Source organism: Diabrotica virgifera, chromosome 6 (genome assembly GCF_917563875.1).
Source record: "Diabrotica virgifera virgifera chromosome 6, PGI_DIABVI_V3a".
NCBI classification, from domain to species: domain Eukaryota; kingdom Metazoa; phylum Arthropoda; class Insecta; order Coleoptera; family Chrysomelidae; genus Diabrotica; species Diabrotica virgifera.
In genome coordinates, this window is record NC_065448.1 from 213,885,771 (window position 1) to 213,908,673 (window position 22,903).

Here is a 22,903-nt window from a genome sequence, read left to right on the forward strand (position 1 = left end):
TCTGCATAGAGACGTGTTTTTTCCGATTTACTTTGACGAAAACTTTCCCCGGAAAAAGCGGGTTTTTCCAACAAAATCTTTAATTTTCAACTAAACTTTTAGATAAGTAGTTGTTAATCAATAATTAAATAACTTGGTAACGTAAAAGCCCTTTCCGTATATATTATAATTCCAGAAGCCGATGGAAATTGAATGAACAGTTTAGCAACAATTGAAATGTTAATTAAAAATTTACGGTCGCTATAATAACGACAATAATTATGATCCATAAGATTCATGTAATGTTTGTAAGATATCAATGTGTGATAACTGTTGAGCTAATATTTGTAAAGAATGTGCAAAGTAACTTTTTATCTGAATTCCAAAATTGCTAAAGTTTGGGTGTTGTAATTTTTCATATAGAGGTTTTTTGGTTTATTTTTTTGGTTTATTTTATTTTTTCATATCTTATAAATATATTTGATCTTTCATTTTCCATAATTATTTTATAAACATTTTAAACAATATAAAAATTACGATATTTTGACATGTAATTTGTAATAATATGTTGAATAACTAACAAAAAAATACATACACCAATGTAAAATATATCAAATAAATTATATTTAACTAGTGGAGTCACTGAAGGGTTTCACCTCCGATTTCGTTGAACCTTAATCGATTTTCATGAAAATTGGTGAGTAGTTATAAGATACTTCAAGGAACAAAGGTGACATGATGCCAACTTGCGCTTTTACCCTGGGAGTAAATGCCAACCCTTCTCGGGGGTAAAATTTTTTTATTAAAAATAATACCAGAAATCGATAGAGGGGCAACTTATAAGCAAAATTTGTTATATAAAGTTATTAACATAAATCAATACTTTTTGAGTTATTAAATATCAAAGATTTTATTTATTCTTAAAAAAATTCATGTTTTAAACCTGTTTTTCACGTATTACTCAAAAACTATAAGCTTTTGTAAAAAAGTTATTATTACCAAAATAAAAGATAATAAAAAATTTAATACACTCCCCACTTAAAAAAACTAAACTTATGTTATTTCAAAGTGAGTTATGGGTAATTGAATGTATATTTTTTTCGACAAGTACTAGAATCTAAGTATTCAAGCTTACATAACGGGAAAACGATGCATTTTATAGAATATACTTGTTATGCACTTGTCAAAGTACTTCGGAATACCTAGCAAATGAGTTCTAGTAGAAGTTAATAGCATCAAAATTAAGCCAGTTATGATGAAAATAAAAGAATCTTTTCGATTTTTTTAGGAAAAAGTGAAAAATAAAACATACGCCATTTCCACAAAAATTAATATTTGTAGTAATCCTCACAAGAATTTCTTTAGCTTAACATAGTTAATGATTTCAACAATTTTGACCGGTTTAGAATACATATTTTTGAAAAAAAAGATATAATTTATAAAAATCAGAATTTTTAAAATTATTGTACTTTTCATTTTCTTTTAATAATAACTCCAAAAATACTCAATATATGTAAAAAATGATATTTCGACTAAATTTTAGTTTTTTCTATTCCAAATACTTTATTCATTTTACTATTTCCGTAGAGTACAAAAATAACCGAGATAGAAACGTTTAAAATTTCAATTTTGCTGCGAGAACCATGTCACCGGGGCCATTTAAGGCCCATTTATACATATCAGGGCCGTGTCCGTTCCGTGTTAAGACAGGGCCCGGTCTAAAAAAAAACAATATGTACTCTTATGAGCATGTTTATACATTGGCGTTTCGGCCCGTCCGGGCCCCGTCTGAAATTAATCCCAGCCGATATTTTTGCTGTCGGCACTGTCGATGCACGAAAATGACACGGATCGCAGGGACTTGTATAAACACGATTTTATTGTTTTGTGAACGCGACTGCTGGAAAATAGACAAGCAATAGATATTTGGAGGTGAGATCTTCTATCCAAGCCGAAATATTTTCAACTATCTTTTACACAGAGATATGTAATAACATTTTCCTCTCTTATTCGGCCCGGTACGCACACTGCCACAACCCGGTTGTATGTGAATATCGCAATAAAAATACCCGGACTCGGCACTGACCCGGAACAGACACGGCCCGGGTATGTATAAATGGACCTTTCATTTTTAAAAAATTAAGAGGTTTAAAAGACTAAGTTTGACGTTTTTTAATAACTCTTAAAATCTACTTTTCATTAGTTTTTAGGTGAAACTAATATCTTAAAATTAACGGAGTTGTTTACAAAAAAACAATAACATTTTTTGAAAAAAATTTTAAAAGATAAATTTTGAAACATTTTTGGTGCATAAATTTTAATACTATCAACCTGTTCGAGAACTGATTTGATAGATATTTCTAAGAACTTTGACAAATGTTTAATAAGTTTATGTTATAAAATGCATTGTTTTTCCGGTATTTAAGCTTTAATGGTTAGATTTGGGTATTCGACGAAAAAAATTTACATTCAATTACCTATAGCTATAACTCACTTTTCGTTAACATCGAAAGATTTTTCTAGTAGGAAGTTTATCTGATTTTTTATTAGCCTCAATTTTGATAATAACTTTTTTGTAAAAACTTATAGTTTTTGAGTTATTTATGAAAAATCGGTTAAAAACATTTATTTTTCTTACGAAAAATTAAAATCTTTGATCTTTAATAACTCAAATAGTTCTGATTTATTTTAATAACTTTATATAACAAATTTGGCTTATAATTTGTCCCTCTATCGAATTGTGGGGTTACTTTTAATAAAATAATTTTCACCCCCGAGGAGGGGTGGCATCCACCCCCAGGGTAAAAGCGCAAGTTGGCACCATGTCACCTTTGTTCCTTGAAATATCCTCTAACCACCCACCAATTTTCATGCAAATCTATGGAGGTTCAACGAAATCGGAGGTAATAGCTCATATCCACCTTCAGTGACTGCACTAAACATAATTTGTCATATTTTAAAAAAATGTTGGAATACCAAATAGAAATTACATGGGGTCTACATGGCACCACATCAGTAGTTATGTTTCAGAAAAGTACACGTCAGTAGTAGAAGGTTAGAATAGAAGACCGTAGAAGTATAACGGAAGAATATAACCGCTAGAAAATTTAACACGTTAATTTCCCCAAAAAAGACTAAATGCATAGGGCGGCACACATAGTGAAAGCGGTTTCCGCTAGCGGGCAAACCGCGCGGTTCTCGCGCGCGGGTATGGTAACACAGTGAAGACGGGTAAAAGCGAGAGAGATCGTCCAAATCTGGCAGTTGCGTCTACTACTTGTAGCAAAATCTCGTCTTCCGATGATGATATAATTGCTTTAGATTCTGTTTTGACTAAACTGAAAAGAAAGAGAGTTGATGTACATCCTATTAATCGAGAAAGATTAATTTATGGAGAATATCATCATCTATTTCAAAAATTAAAAGATAATGAACGATTCTTCCAGTATATGAGAATGACTCAAGAGACTTTTAAATATATTTTGGAGAAAGTGGAGTATCGTTAAAAACAATATTAAACGCTCAACTTACAGTCAACCAACAGATTATCGAAAGAGTTGAGAATATACATATCTGGGGACGAATTTAAATAGCGAATGGGACTACTCAGAAATTAAACAGCGAATAATAAAAGCGAAAGCAGCATACTTTAGAATGAGACCCATTTTCAACAGTCGAGACATATCATTAAAAACAAAATACCGTCTGTTGAAATGCTATATATTCACAGTTCTGCTCTACGGAATGGAAGCTTGGACACTAACTGTTACATCTATGAATCGGCTCGAAGCTTTCGAAATGCGGTGTTATAGGAGCATCTTACGTATATCCTGCGTTGACCGAATTACTAACGTGGAATTCCTGCGTAGAATGGGGAAAGAGTATGAATTTCTCATAACCATCAAAACAAAAAAATTAGAATATCTAGGACATGTAATGAGAAATCAAGAACGTTGCGGCCTTCTCCAACTGATTCTCCAAGGGAAGGTATGTAAATGGTAAAAGAGGACCGGGAAGAAGACGCATTTCCTGGCTTCAAAATTTACAAAAGTGGTATAATACCACTACCACTGAACTGTTCCGCGCTGCGGTAGACAAAGTCAAGATAGCCATGATGATCGCCAACATCCGGAACGGATAGGCACTTTAAGAAGAAGAAGGAGTATCGTTTAATTAAAAACTGGTGTAATTTACATAAGAAGGCTATCCTTCCGGAAGAAAGGCTTGTTATAACATTGAGGTAAGTAGTTTTGTTGTAAATTTATTTTTCAAGTACTGATTTAGTTAATAGTTAATACTGGAATGGTTTTAGAAATACCTAAGTCACACAAAATTACGGTTTCAATAAGATTGACTTTATTACTTTTGTTATTTATAATGTACAATTATTTGTAAAATTAATCCATGGAGAACTATTAATTCTTATTATAAAAGAGCCAATAAACTAAATTATCATTGCAGTAAACATTAAAACCGCGCGGAAAAAACTAAATTCTCATTCTAGCAAAAGCGGTCAGGCGGGTTGAGGCGGTTGGACCGCGCGGACCTGCTTTGACTATGTTCGTGTACATTTAAAGACGTGCATTCTTTTTGAAAACGTTTAAAAGCGGGTCCCGCTAGCGTTGCCCGCTAGCGGAAACCGCCTCCACTGTGTGCGCCGACTAGGCATCAAACTATCTAGCTACGGAAAGCTCGAAACAGAAGTGGGAAATCAGGTTCAGGTGAATAAAGCAAACAGAGCCGAAAAAAAAGAAGTGAAAGGCAGAATTTACAAAACAGTCATCAGACCAATAATGACATATGCGGCAGAAACACGACCTGACACAGAAAGGACAAAAATAATGCTAGAACCAGCAGATATAAAAACACTGCGAAAAATCGATGGTAAGACACTATGGGATAGAGCTATAAGTGCAGATATACGACGGAGTGCAAGGTGGACAACAATAATAACTGGGTGAAAAACAGAAAAGTAGAATGGAACGACCACATAAGCCCAATGACAACCATAAATAGAGTAGTAAGGACGGCGAGAGACGGTTCCCCAATAGGAAGAGGAAGACGATCAGTGGGAAGACCACAAAAAAGATGGAATGACAACTTACTGGAGGCACATTGAAAAACAGACAGTCATGTCTACATAAAAAAAGAAGAAGAAGAAGAAGTCAATATACAGTATGGTGCAAATGAAAGGAATAAATTCGTTATTTCGTAAACCGGCGACTTTAAGTCGAAACACGTCGATTTTTATTTTTAAATTATGATATTTTGGCATATATGTCATACTAGTGACGTCATGCATCTGGGCGTGATGACGTAATCGATGATTTTTTAAATGGGAATAGGGGTCGTGTGCTAGCTGATTTGAAAGGTCATTCAATTCTCTATTTAGTAATATAAACATTTACATAATTATTTGTACAGGGTGTCAAAAAAATTTTAATTAAATTATTTGACAAAAAAAAAAGAATGTATGTAATTTATTTAATGCAAAATAAATTTTACTGTTGCCCAAAAACAGAAAAAAATTCATATTTCACAAATAAACATTGCTCTCCGATTAAATTCAATGTTCAAGCCAGTTCCCGCCAGCAAACCTGCCTCTTGAAAGTTTGAACATGTAATTTAAGCGAAGAGCAATGTTTATTTATGAAATAAACATTTTTTTCTGTTTTTGGGCAACAGTAAAATTTATTTTGAATTAAATAAATTACATAACAAGTTCGAGCAGTTACTAAAAGAGATAGACTGCGGAACACTCAAATAAAAGAAAGAAGGAAAGAAATTTGGTTGGCAAAAACGCAAAGAAAAAAGAAGAAAGGCCAACGTCAAACATGGTATAGATAGAACCCTAGAAAAAATACAGTAGAACCCCGCAAATCCGAACCCCGCTAATCCGAACATTCGGCAAATCCGAACCAACGGAAAGTGAAAAAAATTAAAAAATTCAACACAAAAACTTAAAAACATGTGTATTATAGAGAGTAAAACCAGAAAATTGAACAATGTAGGATTAATAGAATTCGACATTTTAAAATTTCTTAAAAATGAATATAATATATTTTATACGTAGTGCATAGGTTACATAAACTGACTTCGATTCTCTTGTAGTCAACAATAGACAACGAAAGCTTTGAATTATTATTTAGGATAATTTTCGTATAATGCGAACTTTTCGGAATCCACAGGCTGTCCCCCAATTAGTTCGGATTTGTGGGGTTCTACTGTATTCGAAAAAAGGGGACAACATGGATAGAAGCAAGGACGCTGGCCAAAAATAAGAAGGAATCGGTCAAATTTGTACATAATATAAGTATATAGCAGAATATTAGTTACTTGTTTATCGACGTTCTACACCTTCGGCAAAGAATTAAGGATTTGCATGAAATGTTAGTATGTTATAGTTTACTTCAAAAAACTAAGACTTGATTTTTTAAAAATTGTTTTATCGTGGCGTTTAATTACTATTAAGGGTCAAAGTTAAGTTTTAACATGGGCTCTTATGGGAATTCTTAAAAAGTTAATAACTTTTGACCCAAAAAATCTGACCCCAGATTTTTAATTATTTGTGCTTAAATTAAAGGTTTTTTTGTAAGGAACAACATATGTATTAAAAAATGGGGATAGTTTACCGTACCATTTATTTTTAATTTATTTATTATAATTAATTCCGTAGTTTATTCCGTAATTTCCGTAATTTATTATAATTTATTTTTATAAAGTATTTAATACTGAAACATATGATTTGAGTATTCTGCTATAAATGCATTGTTACCAACTTTCGCTTGCATATAAGTTTCCCCCTTTCCTCTGAGAGGCATACCCCGCAACGAAGGTGTAGAACGTCGTTAAGTTAAGTTTATGCAAGTTTTTTTCAATGATATTATTGTTTCATAGAACAATGGGAGACCATGGTTAGGAAGGAGAATCGAGGAAGGCCGCAAATGTGATGGGCTGATGACATTAAGAAGATTGGAGGACAGAAGTGGAAGCAAGTGTCGCAAAATAGAAAACACTGGATTGAATTGGGGGAGGCCTATGTCCAAAGATGGATTACTTAAGGCTGATGAAGAAGAAGAATTATTGTTTCAATGTATTCCTTACACGTTCAATCTATTCATCAATATCGGTATTGCTTTAATAATATTCACCTATGTAAAAGTGGCTTAAGATAAAGTTGTATATTAATATTAACCCTCGTAAGGCGGTGCTTAGATTCTTACGTAAACAACGGTGCGGGGTGCATTTGCACCCATCTGTATATCAATTTTTTTATATGTGAACGTCGGGGAAATTAATTTGAAAGATAATTAGGACTTATTTATTATAGTACGGAACATATTTTTACAAAAAATACTCATTTCTTCTTAAAAAAATATCATCGCAAGACAAACACATGAAATTTTTCACAGAATGAGCAACACAAAGTTTTTACACACAATACGGTTATGCCGGGACTTTCGGTCTTTTTTCTCTGACATAAGTAACACCGACCTTGTTCCGTAGCTCTATTAGCTCCAGGTGGAACATCAGAAACGTCCAATTCAGGATACGAAATTTTCATCATTTGCACCCAAAAGTCATTTTTTCCAAAAAGCACGTAAACGCAAAGAGTTTTAAATGCTGTAATGGGTGGAATATGTTTAGAATTGAATTTAATACGAACAGAAAAATGGACAAAATTAAAAAAATATATTAAAAAAGATAGGTGAGAAAAACGAGGTCTGGGGGCACCGCCTTACGAGGGTTAAGTTGTTTTTGTATTGTATTACTTATAATGTATTGTCGCCCTACACTCATAGGCGCCCATACACACGGGCGGGGGGGGGGGGCGTGGCCCCCCTATCTTTTCGGGAAAGAACAAAAATTAAATTTATATTACATAAACGTATTTTTGTCAAAAAATTATTGGATAATTTTGAGAGATAAATTGGAAACAACATTATTTATTAATAAAATAATTCACATATTGGGTAATTAATAGTTTAACAGAAAATCTGTGTCTCTGCGACAGCGGTCTATATGGAATGTGCATAATACACATTTCGCACAGTCAAGGTATGCTATTAACGAAAACATTGAAAGAGATTAGAAGCGTGGGAACATAATATATACTGTAACCGACACCCAAAATTACAAATTAAATGAATCATTTTAATAGTGCAAAGAAAATCATATCAGCAAGAAATCCGATCTCTGACCGATAATCACTAATGAGCCATTCGTCTTTGAGAACTGGCACTATAAAGATAAAGTGTAAAATCTGTGATTATATTTATTTTCTATAATATTAAGTTTTGTGTACACCGAATTCGCGGTGTGCAAGTACTTGGAAAGGGAAACGAGAAACGACCGTGCGCGAGTCGCGGAGAAATATTGCAACTATGTATCTTAAATAATTCATATTGTCAATTGAAATTGTCAAATTGACGTATATTTCATACCTTCTGTCATTGACGCAGAAAAATTATATATTGCTCCACAATATTGATATGATATGCAATTATTATATAAAGGTAAATTTAATTAATTGTATTTTGCTTACAGTACTGCATTTTAATAACTGATTTTATTTACTACATACAATTGTTTACGTTTGCTAAACATAACCTGCATCTTATTTTTTCTTCTTATTATTTTTTTGGACTATGGTCTTGACAATTATCCAGCAGCTAGGACTAATATAATTGGCAAATATAATTAAAAGTGCGAATAAAAGTAGAGAGCGTAGAAATAGAGGTCGCTTTGCCGAACTTGCACGGTCCCAATAGAATCATCTTTATTATTAACAGAAATAAATTTATTGAACATAGTTAGTCAAATTTTAGTTTGCAAAAGTATTTTTTAGTAAGTAGATTATTTTTAAAGTGTACATTATGATGAACACAACAATTTTATTTAAATGAAAAACAGGTGATCTTTCATGACGAATGAGTGTTATATACAGGGTGTCCCAAAAGTAGCGGAAAGGTCGAATAATTCGCGAAATGAACATCGGATCGAAAAACTGAAAAATATGTGTTAAATATTTCTCAAAAATCTATGCGATGACACTAAACAAGTCCACCACTTCAACCCCTGGGTGTGTAGCGGGGGGTAACTTTAAAATCTTAAATGGAATCCCTAATTTTTGTTGCAGATTTGGATTTTCCTTGTAAAAATAAGCAAATTTTATTCGAGCCATTTTGCGAATTGTGGATAGATAGCGCTATAATCGGAAAAATCGATATATCGTGATACCATAGCAAAATTATAGAAACGGTCTAATATCTCGAGAAATATACTTCCAAATGAAAAACTAAAAAACATGTGTTTAATATTTTTCAAAAATCTATAGAATGACACCAAACAGGATTTTTCATTCCACACTCTGGAGGTGGGGTGAGAGTTAACTTCAAAATCTTAAATAGGAACCCCCGTTTTTTATTACAGATTGAGTTTCCTCCTCAAAAAATAAGTAATATTTATTCGAAACTTTTTTTAGAATTGACGGATGGCGCTATAATCGAAAAATGCGATTTACTTGCGCCATCTATCAACGATTCTAAAAATGTTTGGAATATATGTGACTTATTTTTCATAAGGATTCTATATCTGCAAAAATAAAGGGGGCTCTCCTTTTTAAGATTTTAAAGTAAAAACTTGGTTCGACACATACTCATGGTTAGTCTACTCGCCAAAGTTGAAGGCAGGGCTTTGCAAGCATTGTATTCTTTTCAAACGGGTTTTAAAGAGAGGCGCAACTTTTGTGGTAGCCATGACATTTCCATTTAAAAACTTGGTCTAGTATTTAAATGTATGAATAATTTCTCACAACAGGGTTCAAACTAGGTTTTTTAGGTGGTTTAAACTACAGTAGACTCCCTCTATAACGAGAACTGAAATGGTGGACTAATTATCTCGTTATAAGCGGATTTCGTTATATCAAACAACAATAATAATGAAATGTTTTGATGCCTCTTACGTAGTTTATTAGATGTCGATGGTCAACCTGAACAGTGAACAATGAGACTTCGCCGTCATAAATTGTAAATTTCCTATAATATTCAATATCGGTCGATAAACAGACAGAAGTTTATTACAGGTGGCCGAGTTTATTACAGCACTGGCCTCGATAATAAGACAGATGTTGGGCATTTCTATGTACAGGCAGTTGGGGCATTTATTTATTTATGACCATTACAACGCTAAAAACAGGTAAAGACACGTATTCTTCGATTTCAATTTTCCTCGTTGTAACCAAATATGCCTCGTTATAGAGCGTTATAGTTCAATAGAAATTTCATGGGACACCTAATATACCTCGTTATAAGCGAAACCTCGTTATACCCGTCTTCGTTATAGAGAGAGTCTACTGTATATATTGTCATCCGAAATATACAAAATGTAATGTGCAACATCTTCACGTTTGGCCCCCCCTAAAAATTTTTATATGGGCGCCCTTGCCTACACTACTATGTGGTACAGGGTTTTTTGAAAATATATACAGGGTGGGCCAAAGAAAATAGTCCACCTCGATATTTGGCAGTAGTTATTAAGATTTTAAGGAGATAACGAAACAGGTCGATATTTGTTTTAAGGGGGACACATTTTTACGATACATACAGCTGTCGAATGTCAACCCTCCCTTCCACTTCCCCAACGCCTTATTTTTAAATAGGGAATATACCATATGCGGGACATCATTAGAAAGACATTGAGATGGAGTATTCAGACATACCGATCCTTCACTATTTTTTTTTCGATATTTGCACCATGCACCGCCTTTGAAAAAAAAGTCAATTCATTTGAAGTACAACACCTCTTAAAAACGAAACGTAACGCCTATGGTTTTCTAACATGTAATTTTTCTTGTCACGTCACATTTACTTTTGACGTGACAGAAAAAATGATATACAGTACGTAAATTGTTCAGCTGGACATAGGGAACATACATTGTATATATTTAGATACATAAATACATACATTGTATTATATTGAGATGATTGTGGCAACTGAGCTCTACCGATGACAATACTAACCTCAAAATTGTTTCTACTGACACAAATAAACGTCAAAATTATGACAATATAGTAACTAAATATTTTTAGCCTAAGGGAATGAGAAAACCGTTTAATTTAAAATTAATTTTTAAATAAAAAATATTTTAAAAATTAAAGTAAAATTAATAACTCGTTAATCATAAACTTTGTTTTTTATTTATTTATGGACAGCCTTGCTTTAAAACTCACTCATTCTATTCGTTCTAACAGCTCTATTGCACCAAAAACTCGTACTCGAACAGAAGCTTCAAATAACACAGGTTAGCGCAGTTGCCACAATTCTCGCAATGTATATTCCCTATGTCCAGATGAACGATTTACGTACTGTATTAGCAAACCATAGGCGTTACGTTTCATTTTTAAAGAGGGGTTGTACTTCAGATGAATTAGACAGTTTTTTTGCAAAGACGCAGACGAGACGGTGAAAAAACGTTATCGAAAAAAACCTTGGACGGTCGCTATCTCTGAATACTCCATCTAAATGACTTTCTAATGATGTGCCGCACATGGTATACTTCCTATTTAAAAATAAGGGGATGAAGAAGTGGAAGGGAGGGGGTTGACAAATGACGTATGTATGTATCGTAAAAATGTGTTAAAAGATCCCCTTCATCCCCTTAGATCAAAAATCGACTTTTTTCGTCATTTCCTTAAAATCTAATTACTACCACCTTTGGCCTACCCTGTATAACAAACTGATATCTAAATATCTTTTATCTTGCATGCATAAAGTAAAAAATGGTAACGAATGTGCAAAAACATCTGTAAAATAGCTATAGCTACATTAGGTACAGGGCCGTGCCGTGCTATGATGCGGCGAGGCAATCGCATCAAGCGGCATCACAAGGAGGGCGGCATATTCAGTAAAATAAAAAAATATCCAGATTGTGTAAAAATTTTGTAAGAAACTATAAAAAAAATGAAAAGTTACAGACAATCTGGCTATGACCAAATGAAAATTACTGCTAATGAAATTGCAGAAAACGTTGATATAAGTTCCGAATTTCCAGCCGCAAATCAAATTCGAGCCAGGACAAAAAAACGTGTTTATTTGATTACAAAAAATCTGTGGACAAACTGTTGAGGAAGCTAAATTTAAAATAAATTTTTTGATCTACATTTTAGACACTGCCGTTAATTCTTTGAGTGATCAATATTCGCATCTAGAAACTCATAATAAAATTTTTTAAATTTTTATATATTTTCATTGAGGGAAATATAAAACACTAGAAAAATATTGTATGAATCTTGAAAAAATCTGATATAGAGGCAAATGATTTTCTAGAAGAATTGCGTGATATATCCAAAATTATGATACCATACTCCGTGAAAGCTTTAGTTAGAAATTTTAACTTTTTTTGCCAAAATAACCTAATTTTTTATACCCAAATGTAGTTGTATCAATAAGAATTTTATTAACACTCCCTGTCTCGGTAGCTAGTGGGGAAAGAAGTTTTTCAAAATTAAAAATTATTAATACTCCATAAGAAAAACAAAACTAAAAAATTTAGCACTTATTTCAATAAAGTCATAATTAGCTGCTACTTTGGACTACAGGACTACACCAATAATATGATTGATGAGATTGCCAAAATTAAAGTCAGAAGGGTAAAATTGTAATTTTTGTAATGTTCTTTAATGTAATGTTAATATGTACATATTTCATTTAAGAGCGTAGGCGCAAAATTTCGGTTTAAGGCTTTTTAAAAGCATTCCTTCTTTTAGAATCCTCAAAAAACTAATAAATATTTTTGAAAATTTTAAACGCAGAATGAAAGTTTACATTAGAATAAACAAAAGTGAAAGTTCCTTAGACTAAACAAACATTTTCTTTTGAACGAAATATTTGAAATTAAAAATCACACTAAATTGTCTTTTTTTTTCACCCCTGTAACTTATTGAAATGAACATTATAGAAGTTTTCAGGGACTTTCGGCCCTAAGTAATAATGTAATCTTCCATTCTACGCTACGATTAAATTTTTTTTAATTATTTAATAGTTTTCTCAGGATTCGAAAAAAATTAATGCATTTAAAACGTATTAGCCCGAAATTTTGCGCCTGAAGTATGTTTTGTTTTTAAAATAAAAGAAGTTTCAATAATATTTAAGGAGCAGCATTTCGAAGACTTGCATAATATAATATATAAAATATATACCGCACGGCTCTGATTAGGTACACGTTTAAGTAACGAAGTCGTAATACTTACTTGAAATTAAAATAAGTGACAGTTTAATCGGTTCAGCTTGTCTTTTACAGTTCTTAATTTGAAAAAAAGCACTATAAACTTAAGGTTCCCGCAATTAAAATGTTTCTAGATAACCTTGACAGCTCGTCCTACGACCTTTGAGTGCTCTCTCAACTCAACTAAATGTAACTGTAACTTGGTAACTTCTAAACTTCTAGACTTCTACCTAAACTTCCAATAGTTCCAATCCAATCAGCGTTGCCAACCTAAAATTTCTGAAATCGGTAGGTTGATACAAAAAAAATCGGTAAAAATCGGAAGATTCAAAAAAAAGGCGGCATATTTAAAAAAATGTAATTTGTTTAACAAAAAAGATACAGAACAGTTAAAATTATGTTAGAAAAAGTAAAATAATTATGAAAAAAAGGACACGGCACTTGCGGAGTGTCGACAGAAGCAAATATTTACTTCTTATCGATGCGATTATATTCGATTAGATTCAATTCGTTTCGATTTGATCCCATTCGATTCGATCCGATTCGATTTATTTTATTTAATTTTCACTCCGCTTGAATAAAACCGAAAGATAACTATATTTTTTCCAAGACCAAGACCAATTAAATGGTTTTGCTCTACATAAATAGGGTATTCCCATATAGCAATAAGTATGTAGGTATTATAGTATTATGTACTTTCCCTCACAGCTAATTTTACGGACGTGTATTCGTGATGTGGGTAGGGGATTTTCCGAGGTAAGATTGCTGAATTTGTTGTTAAAAATGTAGCATGTACGGCATGTAACATACATATTTTTTATAGGAACACAAACAAAAATTGAAGTAGTACAAGTAGTATAATAATAAAAAATAAAAATCGGTAAATGAGGTTGAAAATCGGTAAATCGGTAGATTGCTGTCTAAATCGGTAAATCTACCGAAAAATCGGTAGGGTTGGCATCGCTGAATCCAATAGTTTTAATTCCAATTTCACTCCCACACTCACACTCTCACACCAAAGAACGGCGTACTAGTGCAGTCACTGAAGGTTTTCACCTTTCACCTCCGATTTCGTTGAACCTCCATCGATCTTTATGAAAATTGGTGAGTAGTTAGAAGATACCTCAAGAAATAAAAGGTGACATGGTGCCAATTTGCGCTTATACTCTGAGGGGGGATGCCACCCTTTTCAGGGGTGGAAATTATTTTATTAAAAATACCCCCAGAAATAGATAGAGGGTCTAATTTTAGGCAAAATTTGTTGTATAAAGTTATTCAAATAAATAAATAGTTTCTGAGTTATTCAAGCTCAAAAATTTTGATTTTTCTTGAAAAAAATGCTTGTTTTAACATGGTTTTTCGTAAATAACTCAAAAACAGTAAGTTTCTTCAGAAAAGTTGTTATTAACAATATAAAGCTAATAAAAAATAAAATAAACATGTTATTACAAAAACCTTTTAGTACAAGCACAAAGTAAGTTATAGGTAGGTAACTGAATGTATATTTTTTTCGGCGAGTACTCAAATCTAAGTATTCAAGCTTAAACAACAGGAAAACGATGCATTTTATTAAATATAGCTACTCAACATTTTTTAAAGCACTAGAAACAGCTATCAAAAAAGCTGCAGAAAAAGTTAATAGGATTTAAAGTAAGTAAGTTATGAAAGAAATAATAGGACCCTTTCGAATTTTTAGGAAAAAATGAAAAATAAAAGATACGCCATTTCAACAAAAATTAAAATTTAGAGTAATCAGTATAAAACTTTATTTATTCCAACACGTGTAATGACTTCAAAAATTTTGACTGGTTTAGAATTAACATTTTGGAAAAAATATGATTTAAAAAAAATCAGAATTTTTCAAATTTTCCTAAATTTTCTTTTGATAAGAACTCCACAAATACTCGATATACGGAAGAAATGATAGAGACCTAAATTTTAATTTTTAGTTTGTTAAAGCTTTTAGTTATCTTTTAATTTTTGTATGATAAAAAATAACCGAGATAGAAACGTTTAAAGCCTAAATTTTACTGTGAGTACCATGTAACCGGGGCCCTTTAACCTTTTGTCTTTTAAAAAATAATGGATTTAGAAGATTAAGTTTAATACCATGTTATAGTCCTTGCAATTATCTTTAAACCGATTGTCAGATAAACCTGACATCATAAAAATTAACGGAGTTATTCTAAAAAACCAATAACATTTTTTTGGAAAAATTTTTGTAGCAGAGATTTTGTATATACAGTGCTAGTCAAAAGTCCGTACTCTCGTACAAATAGTGACAGATGACTTTATAGCGCCACTGTGACAGATAATTTTAAATGGGATCTTATGGCAAGTAATACCTCATTTGAAAGATATTCAAAATACCTATTCAGTCATACTAATTTTTTTGGATATAAATTGATTTTGATTTTGGTGAATAAATGAAATAAATATAAAATTGTAGTTTCGCATTTAATTAATAAAAATTCAAATGTCTGCCTATGGTTTTTTGTCAAAAAAGTTCACGTTTTTCAGTTTTCTAATAGTTTTTACGTCAACGTCAACCCTTTTGACAAGTAATCATAGGCGGAGGTTTGAATTTTTATTAATTAAATGCGAAACTACAATTTTATTATTATTTTATTTATTCATCAAAATTAGCTTAAACTCAAACAAATTAGTATGACCGAATAGATATTTTCAATACCTTTCAAACGAGGTATCACTTGCCATAAAGTCCCATTTAAAATTATCTGTCATGGTGGCGCTGCAACGTCATCTGTCACTATTACGTCACCTGTCATGACTAGTTAAGACGCCTACAACCGTTTATTTCCTCCCTCCAAATTTCACTATTATAAGTATAACCGTTCAAAAGATACGAGGGGGGGTACGGACTTTTGACTAGCACTGTATAAAGGGTGCGGAGAAGTACAATTACTCGTTTGTAGTAAAAGATACGAAAAAAAAATTTTTTAGATGGAACTGGGGCATAGATAAGACCAGAATTTAAAAATATTTCCAAATATACAGGGCTACCCGTATTGAAAGGTTGAAACAAACTTATCTTTTTTTTTTAATAGAACACCTTGTATATTTTGACATTTTTGGATTCTTCTCGATGTTTTCTTTTTTAAAATATAAGGTTTTGTAATGTTAGACGAAGTAGTTTAAAAGATAATTTTTTTTTTGTTAATTTCATAGCAATATTCACACCCTGTATTCCAAGTATTCCACATACCTAACTGCTTTTATTTGTGAGTTATTGTGGTTTTTTGACAAACATTAATTGCAACAACAATATATTACGTGAAATTTTTTTCATGATTTTCGATTACAGGGGTGGTTGCTAAAAGGGCTGAAAAATTAATTAAAATTATAAATCATGCATTTACATACATGTTAAAAAATATTTATTTTATTCCATTAAACGATATGAATGATATTACTTCCGCCAGAACGCTGAAATCTGAACTTTTACCATTAAAAAAAGGGTGGAATTCACCCCTAAAAGGCAAAAAGCGCAAGTTGGCACCATATCACTTTTATTTCTTGAAGTATCCTCTAACCAGTCACCAATTTTCATGAAAATCCATGGACGTTCCACTAAATCGGAGGTGAAAATCTTCAGTGACTGTACTTTCAGAAATATAAAAAATAATTTTAAAAAAATGGTGGGGTTCTCCCCTAAAATGATAAAAGCGCAAGTTAGCAACATATCCCTTTTGTTGCCTGAGGTATATTCTAACTAATCACCAATTTTCATGAAAATCTATGGAGGTTCAACGAAATCGGAGCTAGAAACCTTCATTGACTGCACTTTCAGATATATAACAAAACAAAAATAAAAAAAGGGTGGATTTCACCACTAAAATGCAATAAGCGCAAGTTGGCACCACACCTTTCTTGTTTCTTGAGGTATTCCCTAACTACTCACCAATTTTTATGAAAATGGATGGAGGTTCAACGAAATCGGAGGTAAAAACCTTCAGTGACTGCACTTTCAGAAATATAAAAAATAATTTTTAAGAAAGGGGTGGATTTCACCCCTAAAATGCAAAAAGCGCAAGTTGGCACTATGTCACCTTTGTTCCCTGAGGTATCCTCTAACCACCCACCAATTTTCATAAAAATCGATGGGGTTCAACGAAATCGGAGGTAATAGCTCATAACCACCTTCAGTGACTGCACTATACGGCGTTATCCGGTTATCGGTTATCGAATTGAAACGTTGTAACTTCGCTAAATATCACGCCACGCATTCACCTAATATGACGTGTAGTGGTTCGGTGGTTCCCCCAAAACAGATTTAGTACAGTACAGCCGATCGATATGCTCGCTCCCGTTAGGTAAATGATTCCGATTCGTTTTTTTTGCACACCACACACTTAGGTTGCGCTCATATCGGAGACCATTACCCCAGGCTGTGGGTGAAAAATAGGTCGATTTCAGGATATAATTCAGGAATTTTTGAAACCTATCAGGTATTGTAAAGGACGATGCCAGGAATAACTACTAAAATATAACCAAAAATATTGTGCGCTTTTTTTTATTGCGATTTTCATTTGTTAAATTTGCAATTTTTAAAGATTTTTAATTTTGCAGCTTAGGATATTGATTTTAAAGAAAAACTTTTTAATAAAAAGTTGTAGTAAATTAAAAAACATACAATTTAAGGTATAGTAAGTTTAATTTCGTGGAAGTGTATTTAAATAAAATTTATAAGTTATGTAAGTTATATTAAGTTATTTACTATATTATTTATGTAATCAGAAATGTAAACATTTTATCCCTAAGCCTACAAGGCCTGTTGCGCTTAATAAATAAATAAGTTTAATTTCGTTAATTGGTTATTTGCAAAACAGCCTGCGAAATGTCCAAAATGGCCGTTTTTTACAATTGCATTATTTATTGTACAATTAATTTTTTTTATTTTTTAAAGCTTTAAAATGAAGATCTTTCAATTCCAAACATAAAAAAAGTTGTAAAGCCAGATCAACGAATTTGTTGCTTAGATATTATAAATTGTTTATCCCAAGAGGTCAAATGCCGAAGGCTATAACTTTTTGAAAAAAAAATCGTAGAGAGTTGGTGAAACATCCAATCTCCTTCTAAAGAGTTATATTTTCATATTCTGATGTAAATAAATGCGTAAAATATTTTTAAACCTCTAATTTTTGGGTTTGAAAATAAGGGGGCAAATTTCGTTATAAACATTTAGAGCTGAAGCGGCCCTGTACATCCTATGAGTTTCTAGCTTACAGATTATTGTTGCTGAAGACAAAGCGAAGATTTATAAAAAAAATTAAAATTTTCTACAACCAACTGAAGCCGACATAATTGTTTTTTTTTTTCTTAAATCGTAGTGCCTTTATTTATAACAATTAAGAAATTATTTTACAGTCATTGACTAAAGAAAGACTTATATTATCTTAAAATAAAAATTATTATAAAATATAATTACATTTAATTATTAAAAATTATTTTTAAAATCGGTGCTTTTGCGAGCGGCCGAATTTTGCAAATCGCCCGGTTTGCTTCAAATCTGCGCGCTTGGAAAATTTTTACGAAACTTGTATTAAATTTTGTCAGAAAATAGGTTAATAATATTACCATTATAATATACAGTATATTTACCACTGTATTTGTTTTTCTTGATAAACTTTTATATGTGAAATTTCATTTCTGAGGAAATAATATTACAAAAATGATACATATATATGAAGTATATAACTATATTTTTAATTTTTTCATTGTTATATAAATATAATAATAATAATGTTACCTCTTACTATAATATACAATATAAAACTTTTTCTTCTTGTAGTGACTATTTGTTTTGGATTTCACATTTAAAAGTTTATCAAGAAAAACAAATACAGTGGGAAATAGACTGTATATTATAATGGTAATATTATTAAATTGTTTTCTGTCAAAATTTAATACAAGTTACGTAAAAATTTTCCGAGCGCGCGGATTTTAAGCGAGACGGGCGATTTGCAAAATTCGGCCGCTCGCAGAAGCACCGATTTTAAAAATAATTTTTAATAATTAAATGTAATTATATTTTATAATAATTTTTATTTTAAGATAATATAGTCTTTCTTTAGTCAATGACTGTAAAATAATTTCTTAATTGTTATTAATTAATAAAGGCACTACGATTAAAAAAAAAAACAATTATCTCGGCTTCAGTTCGTTGTAGAAAATTTTTATTTCTTTATAAATCTTCGTTTCGTCTTCAGCAACAATAATCTGTAAGTTAGAAACTCATAGGATGTTACAGGGCCGCCTCAGCTCTAAATGTTTATAACGAAATTTGGCCCCTTATTTTCAAACCCAAAAATTATCTCGGCTTCAGTTGGTCGTAGAAATTTTTTATTTTTTTATAAATCTTCGTTTCATCTTCAGCAACAGTAATCTGTAAGTTAAAAACTCATAGGATGTACAGAGCCGCTTCAGCTCTAAATGTTTATAACGAAATTTGCCCCCTTATTTTCAAACCCAAAAATTAGAGGTTTAAAAATATTTTACGCATTTATTTACATCAGAACATGAAAATAAAACCCTTTAGAAGGAGATTGGATGTTTCAACAACTCTCTACGATTTTTTTTTCAAAAAGTTATAGCCTTCGACATTTGACCTCTTGGGATAAACAATTTATAATATCTAAGCAACAAATTCGTTAATCTGGCTTTACAATTTTTTTTATGTTTGGAATTGAAAGATCTTCATTTTGAAGCTTTAAAAAATAAAAAAAAATTATTTGTACAATAAATAATGCAATTGTAAAAAACGGCCATTTTAGACCTTTAGGCGTTTTGCGACCTTATTGCGTTTTGCAATAACCAATTAACGAAATTAAACTTACCATAGCTTAAATTATAGGTTTTTTAATTTACTACAACTTTCTATTAAAAGGTTTTTCTCTAAAATCAATATCCTAAGCTGCAAAATTAAAAATCATTAAAAATTGCATTTAACAAATGAAAATCGCAATAAAAAAAAGCGCACAATATTTTTGGTTACATTTTAGTATAAGTTATTCCTGGCATCGTGCTTTACAACACGTGATAGGTTTCAAAAATTCCTGAATTATATCACGTTTTTTCACCCACAGCCTCGGGTACATCCTAGCCTAGAGCAAAGTATCGTACTCTTCATGTTCGTGAATGCTCGCATTTAAAAGAATGCATTTATTTTACCTGGCGATCGATAATATGGGAGCGAGAATATGATCTAATTAATAGGGAGCGAGAGTCGGCGCGGGCGCCTCGTTGTGAGCGCTCACTTACTCAAAAAGATGTCCTTATAACAAATGTTAAATCCTTATTTAACATCATCATGTTAAATTCTTTTACTCTTGTATTAAATCTGTGTAGTATTTTAAGGCTATCTTCATTTAGGGCTATCACTATTACATCGTCTGCGTAACAAAGACTTTTAATTCCTTTGTTCCCCATTCTGGATCATCTTCCTTTACTGACGGTCTTTATGACTTCACCCATGATTAAATTAAATAGCATAGTGTTAGTAAATCCGCTTGTCTTATTCCATTGCCCATATCAATAGGTTCCGTAAGTCGTCCATCTAATCGGACTTCCATATTATTGTTTTGACAGCCGTTTTCAATTGTTTTTATGATATTCAGCGGGATCCTATTATTATGGAAAAATTGTTTAAGCAATTTTTTTAAACAAATTCAAAAAATCAATTTTTCACTTTGGCCATTTTTCTTTGGCTCATTATGAGCAAAAAAAATCTCTTGTGATTTTTCTCTAAAATTTATTTTTGTCGAGTTATACGCGATTTAAAATTTGAAAAACGCGAAAATGGCCATTTTTAAGGGTTAATAACTTGGTTAAAAATTATTATTATGAAAGTTAGAAAGTGACCAAATCAAAGTTAAAAGCCCTACAAGATCCTGAAAAAATTTGGTGTCATTAATTTATTACTGTAATGTCGGCAATGATGTCATGTTGACGTTGTCCATCTTGTCTCATGTAAAGATACAAATTAATGTGTTTCAATAAAGTAGTCAAAGTCGGTCCATAGTTTTATTAAATACATAACATTATTAAAATATTTTTAATTATCAGCAATGAGCGCTAAGCGTGTATTGAGGCGGCCGTCAATGTGAGTGCGAGTGAGATGCGCCATTGGACGGCCGGAATGGTGCATCTCTTGGGCACTCATCATTGACGCCCGCCTAATACCCGCTTAGCGCTCCTTTTTTTTGTTTAATGTTTATTTTGCAATCTGTTACATCATATAATAACAATAAGCATACATGTTGATTGGTACAATGTCGTGAGAGAGAGTTTGTCCAATGATCCACTCTCTGTATGCACTTTTACATTCTTACATTTATGTTAAAAACAATAAAAATTTGTAACTTTACATTATTACATCGATATTAAAAAATAAAATAAAACTATCACAATTTAAAATTAATTTCATATGTACAATTGTTGCTGTTAGAATGGTAGATCCAAGGGAGTTCTTATTTTCAGCCTTCGGGTTTCTTCACTGTTGTCAAGCAGATTAATTGCCAGTGTGTTTGGATGTTGCTCTAGGCGTGTTAGGTAGTTTGTGCTAAGCTGTTTAGTCACTGCAGTAACCGTTGGCATCTCTAGATCATTATAAATGTCTCGGTTTGTTACGAACCAAGGAGCATCTACTATACTGCGCAGGGCTTTTGACTGGAATCTCTCGATGATAGCAATGTTCGATTTAGATGCTGTTCCCCATAACTGGATTCCATAGGTGCATACTGGTTTGAGAACGGTATTGTAAGCTAGTAATTTGTTCCGCAATGATAATTGTGATTTTCTGCCAAGGAGCCAGTACAACTTTTTCCATTTAGTCAGCTGCTTTCTTTTTTCCATATGTGGGTACGCCAGGTTAGATGTTTGTCCAGGTGTATCCCCAAATATTTTACGCTGTTTTAGGTATTCGTTCATTGTTGAATGTGATGCTTGGCGTTTCACCATGGCATTTTGTGAATGTTATGTGTGCAGTGCTATATTGTTGAGACTGGTTTGTAGTGTTGTCGCTGCTACTTCAGGATTTCTGTTTACTGCTAATATAGCTGTGTCATCAGCAAAGGTAGAGGTGACTGTGTCATCAGTACATGGCAGATCAGCGGTGAAGAGTAGGTATAAGACTGGGCCTAAGACACTTCCTTGTGGGACTCCTGATTTGATGATGCGTAGTTTAGTTACTTCATTTTCATATCTGACTCTGAAGTATCGTTCTTCTAAGTAGGATTTTAGAATCAAATATATTGTTGTTGGTAGCTGCGTTTTTAATTTGTAAAGGAGTCCCTCATGCCACACCTTGTCAAAGGCTTTGCTGACATCCAAAAAAGCTGATTCACAATAACTTTTATCTTCGAATGCTTTGATGATTGTGTTAACAACACGATGCACTTGTTCTACTGTCGAGTGTTTCTGACGAAACCCAAATTGATAGTCTGGGATTAAGCTTTTTGCTGCGACAGTTTCCATCAGTCTCTTCATCAGTAACTTTTCCATTATTTTTGACAAGACTGGTAGTAAACTGATTGGTCGATAGGAGCTAGGTTCATTTGGCTGTTTTCCCTGTTTATGAATTAATATGATTTCTGCTACCTTCCATTGTGCAGGGAAGTACTTCAGTCTTAGAACTGCGTTGAAGAGTTGCGTCAACATAACGACCGCTTTTCTAGGAAG

The 22,903-nt window shown here is 32.2% G+C and overlaps 2 protein-coding genes across 2 annotated transcripts in view; both read right to left on the reverse strand.

Annotated features, from left to right (window-relative positions):
• The window catches only part of LOC126887195 (uncharacterized), a 95,602-nt gene extending 82,165 nt beyond the window's left edge, over window positions 1-13,437 (reverse strand). Inside the window, exon 1 of the mRNA XM_050654588.1 lies at window positions 13,230-13,437. The gene's annotated coding sequence lies outside the window, so the exon portion shown is untranslated. The remainder of the gene's footprint in view (window positions 1-13,229) is intronic.
• Window positions 1-22,903, reverse strand: part of LOC126887197 (protein abrupt-like) — a 285,519-nt gene that overhangs the window by 169,906 nt on the left and 92,710 nt on the right. The window lies entirely within an intron of this gene.